Source organism: Lissotriton helveticus, chromosome 1_2, assembly GCF_964261635.1.
Source record: "Lissotriton helveticus chromosome 1_2, aLisHel1.1, whole genome shotgun sequence".
NCBI lineage: Eukaryota > Metazoa > Chordata > Amphibia > Caudata > Salamandridae > Lissotriton > Lissotriton helveticus.
The window spans coordinates 26972793-26987273 of NC_136058.1; positions in this window are offsets into that span (position 1 = coordinate 26972793).

Sequence of the window (14481 nt, forward strand, 5' to 3'; positions counted from 1 at the left end):
TAAAGGACACCTTTGAGCAATTGATGGCACTTTTTCCTCAAACTGCCTTGGTATATTCAAATATATGCCAAAGACAGAAATGGAAGTGGTCCAACCAATTTTGTCCACAAATTGAGAAATCAAGGAAGCATGTAAATAAGTCTGTTTCAGCTTACATGAGAGACCATGGAATGGGCTCAATCTACAACAATAACTTGCGTTACTACATGCAAGATATCTACAGAGGAGATGGAGTTCACTTCTCAGATGAGGGGAACAGAGTTTTCATCCTGAATTTGAGACTATGTATTGGTACCTACTTATAAGTACCTAAATCTACCACATACCCAAAAGCTCTTCTCAGAGCTACCCTAACTATGATCACTCTAAACAAATTTTAAATGTAACTTTTTTTTTACTAATTTTCACGATTTACGCTTTCCGGAGCGCTACCCGGTACGCAATTATTTTTTTTTTCACACATATGGGCCTCCTCAGCCACCCTCAGAAAACCTAGGGGGTCAGGACACGTCTACCGTGCCCCCTTCTACCCATTCTGAACATTATTTGCCCTCCATCTTGTATCTCAATTCTACCGAAACACAAAATGGAGGACTCCCGTAACGCTGCCGGTTCGCGTACCGGGGCGCGCACCGGGAAGCGCTCCCTTAAAGAAGGTGGGAAAGTAATTCACAAAAAACCATTGGAGGCACTTTCACCAAATATAGATTAGCTCATACTACATACCAATCCCTACCATTTTCACAAATTTGATTGGAATTCCATTTAGCCATTTAGCCTGTAGACCTCTCTAAATACCCTGAGGTAAATTACTTGACAAAACACATCTGAAGTGTTGGAATTGACAACCAATTAAAATGTTACTTTCATTTTCTACTTTTTTTACCTGACATTTGATTGGTTATGTACCTGAATATATATAAAGAAAGAGAGAGAAACGCAGCCATTTTCACTACTACTTCCTGAAGTACATTGCAAGAGCATTTTCACTGACAACATAAACTTGTTTTTAAAAGGTAAGATGTTATTTTGAAAACTGAAGTATATTGTGCACTTTAAGTTAATATGGAAAACTTTTTCTGATAGTTATATACTACCCCTCTGTAATAGTTATAGATTTAGATATACTTCTCTGTTATAGTTATGGATGGATTTAGGCTTGTCTTGTATAATTATGAATTTACTAAGGTTTCATCACATACACATTTTTATATTTCTACTACCAGTCTGATACCATACACTGCCCAAAGATAAATTCACTGTTAAATTTATCCCAACAGTGCCCTATCTCTACTGATATATATATATTTTTTATGCAGATTTCAGGCAAAATGGAAGGAGAACAAAAAGTGTCATTTGAAATTGTCCTTGAAGAGACCAATCAAGAAAACATTGAACCAAATGACATTGAATTCATGGATGAATCACAGGTCCATGAACTACTACAATGTGTACAATCTGTAGATTTCCTCCTTCAAAATGAGGACATTTCAGACACTCAAATTTCGCAAGTTATGTTCACTGAAAATGACGACATTTCGGACAGTCAAATGTAAGACGTTCTATTAAATTTTGAAAAACAATCACAAAAATAAAAAATAAAAAAATAAAAACAACAAAATGAACAATCAATAAACATACAATATTTGAAAAGTCTATCATTCTTTTTTCCTCATAGTACGCTCCCCGGACCGCTTCCCGGTGCACGTACCGGGCGCGCCACACGCAAAAAAAACGGGAAAAAAAAAATTATTTTTTTGCCCTGCGGGGCCCTTTTAAAGCCTCCACATCAAACCTAGGGGGTCAGGGAGGATCTACTATGCCCCCTTATGGTCATTTCCCCTTTGTTTTGGCCTCCTCTTGTCTCTCAATCCTACCGAGAGACAAGATGGCGGCCGCTCCGGACTGTTTAGAATGTTGACAGACACCGGAGAGCCAATCAGCTTCGCTTCGCGAAGTTCCGTTACGCGTCAGGTACGCGGACTGGGGCGCTAACCGGGGCGCGCTTACAGATATATATAATTTTTTGAACGTTAATTTCTCAAAATCCACTGGAGCACATATATTGAGACCTAGCAAAGGCACATCGGACAAACCATATCTACAATTTTGCCAAGTTTCGTGGAAATCCATTCAGCCGTTCGAGCTAAAAGTGAGTCCAACCGCCCTATGGAAAAATGAATGGGAAAAACGCGTTTTGGGACCCCCCTTTTTTCTCGGCTCCCCCTAGACGAAACCCCCCCAAATTTTCGGGGGCTGCTCAGAAACAAAATGTGCCATTTTCCTGAACATTTCAGCCAATTCCGTCCTCAAACGCCAAAGTTATTCGACATAGAATTTTCAAAAATCCCATAGAGAAAAAATCCTAACTATATATACCTACTGGCGAGCGCCAGTAGGTAATATATATGTATGTATATATATATATATATATATATATATATATATATATATATATATATATATATATATATATATATATATATATATATATTACCTACTGGCGCTCGCCAGTAGGTATATATAGTTAGGATTTTTTCTCTATGGGATTTTTGAAAATTCTATGTCTAATAACTTTGGCGTTTGTGGATGGAATTGGCAGACATTTTCAGGAAAATGGAACATTTTGTTTCTGAGCAGCCCCTGGAAATTTGGGGGGGGTTCGTCAAGGGGGGGCCGAGAAAAAAGGGGGGTCCCAAAACGCGTTTTTCCAATGTTAATTTCCATAGGGCGGTTGGCCTCACTTTTAGCCCGAACGGCTGAATGGATTTGCACGAAACTTGGCAAAATTGTAGGGACTGGTAGCCCGATGTGCCTTTGCTAGGTCTCAATATATGTGCTCCAGTGGATTTTGAGAAATTAACGTTCAAAAAAAGATATATATCTGTAACAGCGGACCGGGCAGCGCTCCGGTTCGCGTACTTTTCGCGTTACGGAGCTTTGTGAAGCGAAGCTGATTGGTTCTCCGGTGTCTGTAAACATTCCAAACAGTCCGTAGCGGCCGCCATCTTGTCTCTCGGTAGGATCGAGAGACAAGAGGAGGCCAAAGCGAAGGGGCAAATGACCATAAGGGGGCATAGTAGATCCTCCCTGACCCCCTAGGTTTGATGTGGAGGATTTAAAAGGGCCCCGCGTGGCAAAAAAAATAATTAAATAATAATAATCGAACGGCTGAATGGATTTGCACGAAACTTGGCAAAATTGTAGGTACTGGTAGCCCGATGTGCCTTTGCTATGTCTCAATATATGTGCTCCAGTGGATTTTGAGAAATTAACGTTCAAAAAAAGATATATATCTGTGACAGCGGACCGGGCAGCGCTCCGCTACGCGTACTTTTCGCGTTACGGAGCTTTGTGAAGCGAAGCCGATTGGTTCTCCGGCGTCTGTAAACATTCCAAACAGTCCGTAGCGGCCGCCATCTTGTCTCTCGGTAGGATCGAGAGACAAGAGGAGGCCAAAGCGAAGGGGCAAATTACCATAAGGGGGCATAGTAGATCTTACCTGACCCCCTAGGTTTGATGTACCATTTTGCCAAGTTTGGTGTAATTCCGTTCAGCCATTCAGGCTGTAGACGTATCTAAATGTCCTATGGAAAATTGCATGGGGAAAACACATTTGAAAGTATTGAAATTTAGAACCAATTAAAATGTTACTTTGGTTTTGTATTTCTGTGTGATGAAAGTTAATTGGTTATGTATATATGGGGAAAATACATTTGAAAGTGTTGAAATTTAGAACCAATTAAAATGTTACTTTGGTTTTGTATTTGTGTGTGATAAAAGTTAATTGGCTATGTATATATCTAAAATGAGAGGAAACCACAGCCATTTTGTGATACTACTGTCTGAGGTACATTTGTGAGGAATTTTTGGTGCTCAATTTCTGGTGTTTGATTTACACAGTACTAACGCTTCTCCTACTTTCAAAAAGGTGAGTTGTTAATTTGTAAGGGGAACTATGTTGTACACTTTAAGATAATTTGAAAAATGTTTTCTGTTATTTATTTACAGTCCTTCTGTTATACTAAATACTTGATAAAGTTAGTTTTATATTATGTATTACTAAAAACGATAAATGAAAGTGATTATTTTTTTCTGCAATTTACAGCAAGAAATTTCAAAATAAAATGGATCACAATGAAGAGACCGTGGCAATTTCTTTTGAATTATCCACTACATTTATTGAAATTGACAGCACCAATAATGAAATATTCTCACAAGGAGGAGATGACTTGAATGATTTTTTTGATCAATCTCTTGACGGCGAATTTATCGAATGTTTGGAGACTATAGAGTTACAAGAATCATCATTGCAGACTTTTCATGAGGAGATTCCTGATGAGATGATTGAAGAGGAAATTCCTGATGAGGACATGTTACTAGTTCTTTCAAATTATGAAAATTCAGAAGAATAAATTTATATTTAGAAATCAAAAATTGTTTGAGACATTATTCATTTTTATTTTTAATTTATGAGGTTGTAGCGAAGTGATTGTAAGGATTTTTGAAAATTCTATGTCTAATAACTTTGGCGTTTGTGGACGGAATTGGCAGAAATTTTCAGGAAAATGGAACATTTTGTTTCTGAGCAGCCCCTGGAAATTTGGGGGGGGGTTCGTCAAGGGGGGGCCGAGAAAAAAGGGGGGTCCCAAAACACGTTTTTCCAATGTTAATTTCCATAGGGCGGTTGGCCTCACTTTTAGCCCGAACGGCTGAATGGATTTGCACGAAACTTGGCAAAATTGTAGGGACTGGTAGCCCGATGTGCCTTTGCTAGGTCTCAATATATGTGCTCCAGTCGATTTTGAGAAATTAACGTTCAAAGAAAGATATATATCTGTAACAGCGGACCGGATGGTTCTCCGGCGTCTGTAAACATTCCAAACAGTCCGTAGCGGCCGCCATCTTGTCTCTCGGTAGGATCGAGAGACAAGAGGAGGCCAAAGCGAAGGGGCAAATGACCATAAGGGGGCATAGTAGATCCTCCCTGACCCCCTAGGTTTAATGTGGAGGTTTTAAAAGGGCCCCGCGGGGCAAAAAAATAAATAAATAATAATCGAACGGCTGAATGGATTTGCACGAAACTTGGCAAAATTGTAGGTACTGGTAGCCCGATGTGCCTTTGCTATGTCTCAATATATGTGCTCCAGTGGATTTTGAGAAATTAACGTTCAAAAAAAGATATATATCTGTGACAGCGGACCGGGCAGCGCTCCGCTTCGCGTACTTTTCGCGTTACGGAGCTTTGTGAAGCGAAGCTGATTGGTTCTCCGGCGTCTGTAAACATTCCAAACAGTCCGTAGCGGCCGCCATCTTGTCTCTCGGTAGGATCGAGAGACAAGAGGAGGCCAAAGCGAAGGGGCAAATGACCATAAGGGGGCATAGTAGATCCTCCCTGACCCCCTAGGTTTGATGTGGAGGTTTTAAAAGGGCCCCGCGGGCCTGGGGAGCGTACTACAAGGAAACAAGAATGATTGACTTTTAACTTATTGTATGTTTATAGACTTTTTTTTCCTTTTTTTTCTGCTGAGTGACGTCTCGGCCTATCTCCACGGGATGCAGTCCCTACCATCTCGTCGTTTAAGCCCAGGGGGACCGGTAGTGTGGTAGAGATAACGTCAGTTAACGTTCGATTCGAAGGAAATCAGTAAGTGTTGATAAACATTGTCTGCGCCATCTTGCCTTTTTTCAAATGCCACACTTTTGTCGTGCACGGCAGCCATTTTAGATGCCTTGACCAGACCCACTCTCTGCACGCTGTCGATCCTTAGCATGGCTCCCCACCCTCGCAAGCATCTCCCCCAGGCACTGGGCACCCCCGCTCTCTGTCTTACGCATGGGCAATAAACCTCCCCCCATCTGCGCTGCTCTTCCCTGAGAATCACAATCTGTGCCTGTCCGACACCTCCCTTTCGCCCTATTCACTACCGCACCCTCTGACACTCCTCTTCCTCTGTGTCCGATTGTCCAGGCCGGTCCCAGGCTATCAGCTAGCCCTGCAGATGTAGTTTATGGCCCCAGCTGTAAAGAATCACCCCTCTTCAAAGGAGTTATAGTAGATCAAGGCCCACACCCGATGAGATCTGTCACACCACACGCGTTCCTACTATCTGAAAACCATTCTGTATTGTGATTGGGGAGGGGACCGAGCCTGAAGCGGAAGATTCCAGGGATGCCTCTTTGTACATCAAAGTTTTTACAATTATGTGTCACGTTAAAAATATATAGCACTCCAACAAAGTAGTAGGATTATAAAACTTTAATAACTTATAAATATATACAACAAAACAAAAACAGTAAAAACATTTAAACATTTTTAGGGAAAAAGAAGGAAGTAGCGGTCGGTTGTGCGAATAGTCCCAACGCAGCACAACGTCCAGATGATGTCTGGGTGCCGCACTGATTTCGGTATCCGGTGTGGGGCGTCGCGGGGGGTGGGTCATCAGTAGCGGTCTGTTGTGCGAATAGTTCCAAGGCAGCAGAACGATGGCACCAAGGTGATGTCCAGTAAGTTGCCGCCCTCCGAATAACGGCGTGGGGCGCCCCGGGGGGGGGGGGTGAGGCGGCGTGAACGGGCCTCCCCAGGTGGAGGCTCGTCTGCTGTAGTGGGGCGCCCATTTACCGTTTCAGTTGCCATTCCGTCCGCTTTTGGTCCACTGTGTCAAAATCCGCCATTCAGCTGAGTTGCGCCCACTCTTGCGGTGCAGCGATAGGCGGCTGCCACAGGACTCTCAAAATGGCGGCAGGCTCTTTCCTTTTTGGGCCTGGTCCACTGAAATGGCCCTGGGACACCTTGGAAATCGGACGCTAGTCTGCTAGGTCTTGGACCCCATTCTCGAAAGCGTTCCCTCAGCCTTGAGGATTGTACAAAAGTCTTGGGGGCCCCCGACTCCTGCAGGCTTCCGGTGGGGAGCGGCTGCCATGATTGCTCGCTGAATGACCACGACGGAGCCACGAGATGGTGGTGCTTTCATGCTGACGCCAGCTTCAGTCTGAAACATCCAGAAACAAGGTGGGGCTTTCATCGTTTGGGAAAAAAAAAAGTTTTCATCCAATGAAAAGTGTTATTTTTAGGTAATATGATCAAGCCTTCCATCATTAGGAAACCAAAAGTAAAATGAACCAATGAAAAGTTTTATAAACAAGTCACATGACCTGTTATGCGGCATAGGGTATAAAAAGCGTAGAAAATCCGTTGGCACGTGAGGCAGCGTCAGTAGCAGACCGATGTGCGAATAGGCCGAAGGCAGCACAACGCGCCAAGATCCGGATGGCACCGAGGTTGTGTTTAGCAAGTTGCCGCACTGGTGTGGCCATCGTACAATGCTGAAAGTGGGCGTGGGGCGCCCCGTTGGCCTGTGAGGTGGCATCAGTAGCGGACCGATGTGCGAATGGGGCCAAAGGCAGCGCAACGCACCAAGATCCGGATGGCACCGAGGTGGTGTCATAGTTGAGAGTTCTGAGCAGCGGTTGTAACACTGTCTGAAGCTTATTTGCAGCTGCTGCAGCTTCACTACGCGCCAAGATTCGGATGGCACCGAGGTGGTGTCTAGCAAGTTGCCGCACTGGTGTGGCCATCCTATAATGCTGAAAGTCGGCGTGGGGCGCCTCGTTGGCCTGTGAGTTCGCGTCAGTAGCGGACTGATGTGCGAATAGGCCGAAGGCAGCACAACGCGCCAAGATCCAGATGGCACCGAGGTGGTGTCTAGCAAGTTGCCGCACTGGTGTGGCCATCCTACAATGCTGAAAGTCGGCGTGGGGCGCCCCGTTGGCCTGTGAGGTGGCGTCAGTAGCGGACCGATGTGCGAATGGGGCCAAAGGCAGCGCAACGCGCCAAGATCCGGATGGCACCGAGGTGGTGTCTAGCAAGCTATGCAGCTGAGTTGCGTGCGCACTTGCAGCGAATAGGTCGAAGGCTGCACAACAATGTTTTCTGAATAGAAGACACCACAAGGCGCTGAGATTCGGTTGGCACCGAGGTGGTGTCTAGTAAGTTGCCGCATTGGTGTGGCCATCCTACAATCCTGCTCTGAATAACGGCGTGGGGTGCCCGAAGGGGGGGGGGAGGCGGCGTGAACGGGCCGTGCCAGGTGGAGGCTCGTCTGCTGTAGTGGGGCGCCCCTTTACCGTTTCAGTTGCCATTCAGCTGAGTTTTGGCCGCTCTTGATGCTACAGCGACAGGCGGCTGCAACAGGACTCTCAAAATGGCGGCCTGTCCTTTGGATTTGGGCCTGGTCCACTAAAATGGCCCTGGGACACCTTAGAACTCGGACGCTCGAATTTTTTTTCCTTTCCTCTACATGCAAAAAAAAGTAAATTCCCGGGACGTTACACGCTTCATCTGCCACGATGTACTCTCCAGAGGAACCGAAAAAAAATATAGTTATGGTAACTATACCATGCATCGTCATATGGAGAGGTGGCACCGATTAATTATAGTGCTGCATAAAAGAGAGATTTGGAGGAGAACCCCCGACCTGCCAGTACATTCATCAAAGAACTGGCACTGAGAGCATCAGAGGCAAGGGAAACGGTCCCAAATATTTAGAAGAACTTTGGAAAGATTAAAATGACATGTTTAGATTGTGGCAAATTAATTTCATGTGGACAGATGAGTGTTACTCTAATAAATACAGCATATGAACATCATCATAGTCGATGGTTGGTAGAGACATTTTGACTATATCCTGCCCGTCCTCGCCCAAAATGGCGCCGGAATAAATGGGACTCGTAACTCGTTGTTGTGTACTGGTTGCAGAACCTTGAAATCACGAGATACGTATGCAGTTTTGAAGCACATGGCGGGCGGGGACGAGAATTGATTGAATATTTCGACATCCCTATTGATATTAAGTTCTGATGTGTTATTGATTACTGTACTATTGAAAGTTCGAATTCACGTCACCCATGGTACTTGCCCGCAAATGTATATCTAGATAATTTTATTGTAACTGCCCCTGTCGTATTTTAATTATAAAATGTACGTCCACCGATTCCGCAACTGTTAGACACCTTAGTTCTTGCAACCTAATGGCCCGCCCGTTACGTTCCTCTACAGTGTAAATGTCTACTCATCATATACGATTACAGTTTGCTCCGTGGCCGGCCCACGTGGTTATAGGCCCGTATTTGTATACTGACATTTTCACAATAAAGGTTTTTAAAAGAAAACATGGTAGTAGTATTTACATTGGTAAAGTTTTTAATAATAGTCACTATTTTAGAATCAGTAAAAGGCAAGTGAAATAAAGCATTCGAATTACATGAAGGGTAAAAGGTATAATACGCAGGAACGCAGTAAAGATAAATGGTCAAGGGTTGTTGTGTTTTCTACTCCTGCAACATAAAGTGATCGATAAGAATCTGATATTCTGGCGTTTCGGCGACTAAGACAGCAGGCCGACCCTCTTTTGCTCAACGGCTCCGTCATGGGACGAAGAAACGCCCTTTTTCTCGAAAAAGGAATATATTTTACTTGCAGGACAGTTGCAGGACAGTTGTAACTTTTCCGGGAAAGTACATTAGCCTGGAACATTATAACATATGTTTAAGAAAAAATAATGTTCGAAAGTAATAAAAAGCGTAATTTTTAGGTCATATGACCAAGCCTTTCATCATTAGAATAAGAAAAGTAAAATGAACCAATTAAAAGTTTTATTAACAAGTTACATGATCTGTTATGCTTACGTTACGCGCTGCACGCCGGATCACTTCCGGATGCGCTAACGCGGCGCGTCATATGACGCATTACGTGACAACGCAGGTCCAGAATATAGTCAAAATGTCTCCACCAACCAGCGGTCGGAACACAACCCCTTTCAGCAGGCTAAATAGTTCTGTTAAATGACAACAGAAGGGACAGGCAACAAGAACCATCAGTCAAAGAGGGGAGGGCAAGTTCTTCTCTACCGGGTCACGTTGGGGCGCTACCGGAACTGATCGAATTGGTAGTCTACGGAGTTTCTGGATGTTTCAGACTGAAGCTGGCGTTAGCATGAGAGCACCACCATTTCGTAGCTCCGTCGTGGCCATTCCACGAGCAATCATGCTAGCCGCTCCCCACCAGAAGCCTGCGGGAGTCGGGGGCCCCCAAGACTTTTGTAGAATCTTCAAGGCTGAGGGGACGCTTTCGAGAATGGAGCCCAAGCGCTAGCAGACAAGCGTCCGAGTTCCAAGGTGTCGCAGGGCCATTTTAGTGGACCACGCCCAAATCTGAAGAGCCGGCCGCCATTTTGAGAGTCCTGTGGCAGCCGCCTATCGCTGCACCGCAAGAGCGGGAGCAACTCAACTACATGGTGAGCGAGACGTTGTAGTCGAAAGAGCGGGCGGTAAACAGCTGAATAGCGGAAGAGGCACAGTGTAGCAAAAGCGGGCGGAATGGCAACTGAAATGGTAAAGGGGCGCCCCACTACAGCGTGTCTTTAGGTGAAACGGATTGTGGGACAAGGTCAAGAATGGAAGAGTTACCAAAAGGCAAAAAGTTCCGCTTGATCCCGGGAGCCGGCCACCTATGTCGGGGGCGATCTCAGGCTACACCAGGAGAACACGACTTGGGGAGGGGGCCGGAGCCAAGCGCCCCCTCCGAGTCCGCGCCATCACACCGTCCCTCGGGGGCCTCCGTTAAGCGGTTCAGGGTGGCACCGCATCACATTGTTTACAAATGCAGTAACGTACTCAAACAGCCCCCACTTACTTTTAGAATAGTGAAGATGAAGCAAGTGCAAATAGGCTTCAGACAGTGTTACAAGCACTCTTCAAAACTTTGAATCATCAGAGTGCATGAGTTTCATGCTCGATCGATTGAGCTAGCCGGATCGGGCAACAAAAAGTTTAAAATAGTTATGTAAATAGTTGTTTAATAAAATGTTTTACCCTGTTACTTTGCTGGTGTGTTGTATATATTTGCATAGAGTTTATCGTTATTTTGGGCGGGGTGGGTGGCGGAGCCGAGCTGTCTTGCAGCCATCATGGTGTGGAGCTCAGTTCATCTCACTAGTTTCGTATTTGTCATGAGGGGTTGTTCCTAATGTTTCTATTTTAGCGAGGTCAAAAAGAGATCCCATTAGTGGCCTACTGATTTTGCTCGATTCCTTTTGTTTTTTTACACGATTTTTCGCTATCTGCAAAGACTAAACAGAGTATTGCGACTCTGTGCTTGTTTGTAAATAGAGAATGAACCAAAGAGAACCAATTCTAAAACAGTAAATGCTTGGATAACAATCAATCAAATGGAGAGAGAAGCAGGCATGACGGATTACAACGGGGGCAAAGGCCTGCGTTAACTACCCTTCACTATCTGCAAAGAGAGAGTACTCCTAATAGAAATAAGGGGGGGGGGCAGCATTCAAAGCAGATCAGTGTGCATAAACACGAAAATGTTTTTTCTTACCACGTACTTGACATTCGACAGCTTATGATATTTGCTATTAAAAAAACATTGAAATTCACTGAAAAAACCATAGGTTATAGACCATATATAGTTAGGAATTAGCATTTACAAAACCTTGAAAATTCACTGAAAAAACCATAGGTTATAGACCATATATAGTTAGGAATTAGCATTTACAAAACCTTGAAAATTCACTGAAAAAACCATAGGTTATAGACCATATATAGTTAGGAATTAGCATTTACAAAACCTTGAAAATTCACTGAAAAAACCATAGGTTATAGACCATATATAGTTAGGAATTAGCATTTAAAAAACCTTTTTTTACTCACACAAAACCATTGAAATTCCATATATAGTTAGTAGTACTAACTATATATCGCGCACCCGCAATCCACTGCTGATCATGTCACATATTACATCATTCATGACATGGTCAGTGACATCACTGATGACATCACTGATGACATCTCAAATGACATCACTGATGACATCACTGATGACATCTCAAATGACATCACTGATGACATCACTGATGACATCTCAAATGACATCACTGATGACATCACTGATGACATCTCATTTGACATTACTGATCACATCACTGATGACATCATTCATGTGATAATACGATGAACCTCTTCAGACTCTAATATAACCTTAGATACACTCAGTGTAAACAGAAACTCACAGACTGTCACTCATCCATGGAGTTATTTACACACCTAGTCAGTCATGCAAAGAATCAATCACACCTCCATTTCCTCAACTATACAGTTATACACACCTTACTTATTCAAACATATACTAACACATATTTACTCTCTTGTACAATCCCTGATACAAGTTCACAATCATCCATACAGCCACTCACACATTCACTGGCTCTTATGCACAGTTATTTATATATGCCAACTCTCACATGTACTGTGTTTTACATATGTACTTACTTTGACATGTAGCACTGAGATATCCATTCACTCACCAATGCACAGAGTCATACACCTCCCAGCCACCCACACACACACTCAGTCTCCCATACAAATACTTGAGCAACCAATCAATAACCCATATACTTACTCATATAGCTACTGATGAACACATGCAGCAGTTTACAGAACAACAAACATAATGATGCACAAATTAACACAGTTCAGTCACTAACCCATGCACTCAGTGAGACACATTTAACCACTCACTCATACAGTCAGTCATGCACCTACTAAATCCTTCATCCAGACACTTCTACATCCACTCATTCTTCAATATGTAAGACATATTTTAACTTTACAGAAATACACAGTCACTGGATGTTGTCATCAGTGATGTCATTTGAGATGTCATCAGTTATGTCATCAGTGATGTCATTTGAGATGTCATCAGTGATGTCATCAGTGATGTCACTGACCATGTCATGAATGATGTAATATGTGACATGATCAGCAGTGGATTGCGGGTGCGCGATATATAGTTAGTACTACTAACTATATATGGAATTTCAATGGTTTTGTGTGCGTAAAAAAAGGTTTTTTAAATGCTAATTCCTAACTATATATGGTCTATAACCTATGGTTTTTTCAGTAAATATATATATATATATATATATATATGTATATGTATGTATATATATATATATTCACTGAAAAAACCATAGGTTATAGACCATATATAGTTAGGAATTAGCATTTACAAAACCTTGAAAATTCACTGAAAAAACCATAGGTTATAGACCATATATCGTTAGGAATTAGCATTTAAAAAACCTTATTTTACCCACACAAAACCATTGAAATTCCATATATAGTTAGTTGCACTAACTATATATCGCGCACCCGCAATCCACTGCTGATGATGTCACATATTACATCATTCATGACATGGTCAGTGACATCACTGATGACATCACTGATGACATCTCAAATGACATCACTGATGACATGACTGATAACAACATCCAGTGATTTTTTGTTTCTGTAAAGTTTAAATATGTCTTACATATTGAAGAATGAGTGGATGTATAAGTGTCTGGACGAAGGATTTAGTAGGTGCATGACTAACTGTATGAGTGAGTGATTAAATGTGTCTCACTGAGTGCATGGGTTACTGACTAAACTGTCTTAATTTGTGCATCATTATGTCTGTTGTTCTGTAAACTGCTGCATGTGTTGATCAGTAGCTGTATGAGTAACTATATGGGTTATTGATTGATTGCCCAAGTATTTGTATGGGAGACTGAGTGTGTGTGTGGCTGGCTGGGAGGTGTGTGACTCTGTGCAGATCAATGTGTACTTGTATCAATGATTGTATAAGAAGGTAAGTATGTGTTAGTATATGTTTGAAAATGTAAGGTGCTCTATGTTTAACTGTATAGACAAGAAAATGGAAGTGTCATTGATTCTTTACATGACTGACTAGGTGAGTGAGTAACTCCATGGATGAGTGGCAGACTGTGAGTGTCTGTATAGGTGTATGAGTGCATATGATAGTGTTGTAAAGATGAGTGATTGTATGTATGAATGATTGTATGGGTGAATGAGTGAAGGTGTGTGTAGACGTAGGAATCAGTGAGTGCGTATGTAGTAACTAGTATTGGTGTGTCAATGGTTTCAAAAATTATACTCTGTATTAAACACTGGGTGTAACAGAGGTTATATGAAAGTGTGAGGAGATGCATTGTATTGTCACATGAATGATATCATCAGTGATGTGACCAATGATGTCAAATGAGATGTGATCAGTGATGTCATCAGTGAAGTCATTTGAGATGTCATCAGTGATGTCATCAGTGATGTCACTGACCATGTCATGAATGATGTAATATGTGACATCATCAGCAGTGGATTGCGGGTGCGCGATATATAGTTAGTGCAACTAACTATATATGGAATTTCAATGGTTTTGTGTGGGTAAAATAAGGTTTTTTAAATGCTAATTCCTAACGATATATGGTCTATAACCTATGGTTTTTTCAGTGAATTTTCAAGGTTTTGTAAATGCTAATTCCTAACTATATATGGTCTATAACCTATGGTTTTTTCAGTGAATTTTCAAGGTTTTGTAAATGCTAATTCCTAACTATATATGGTCTATAA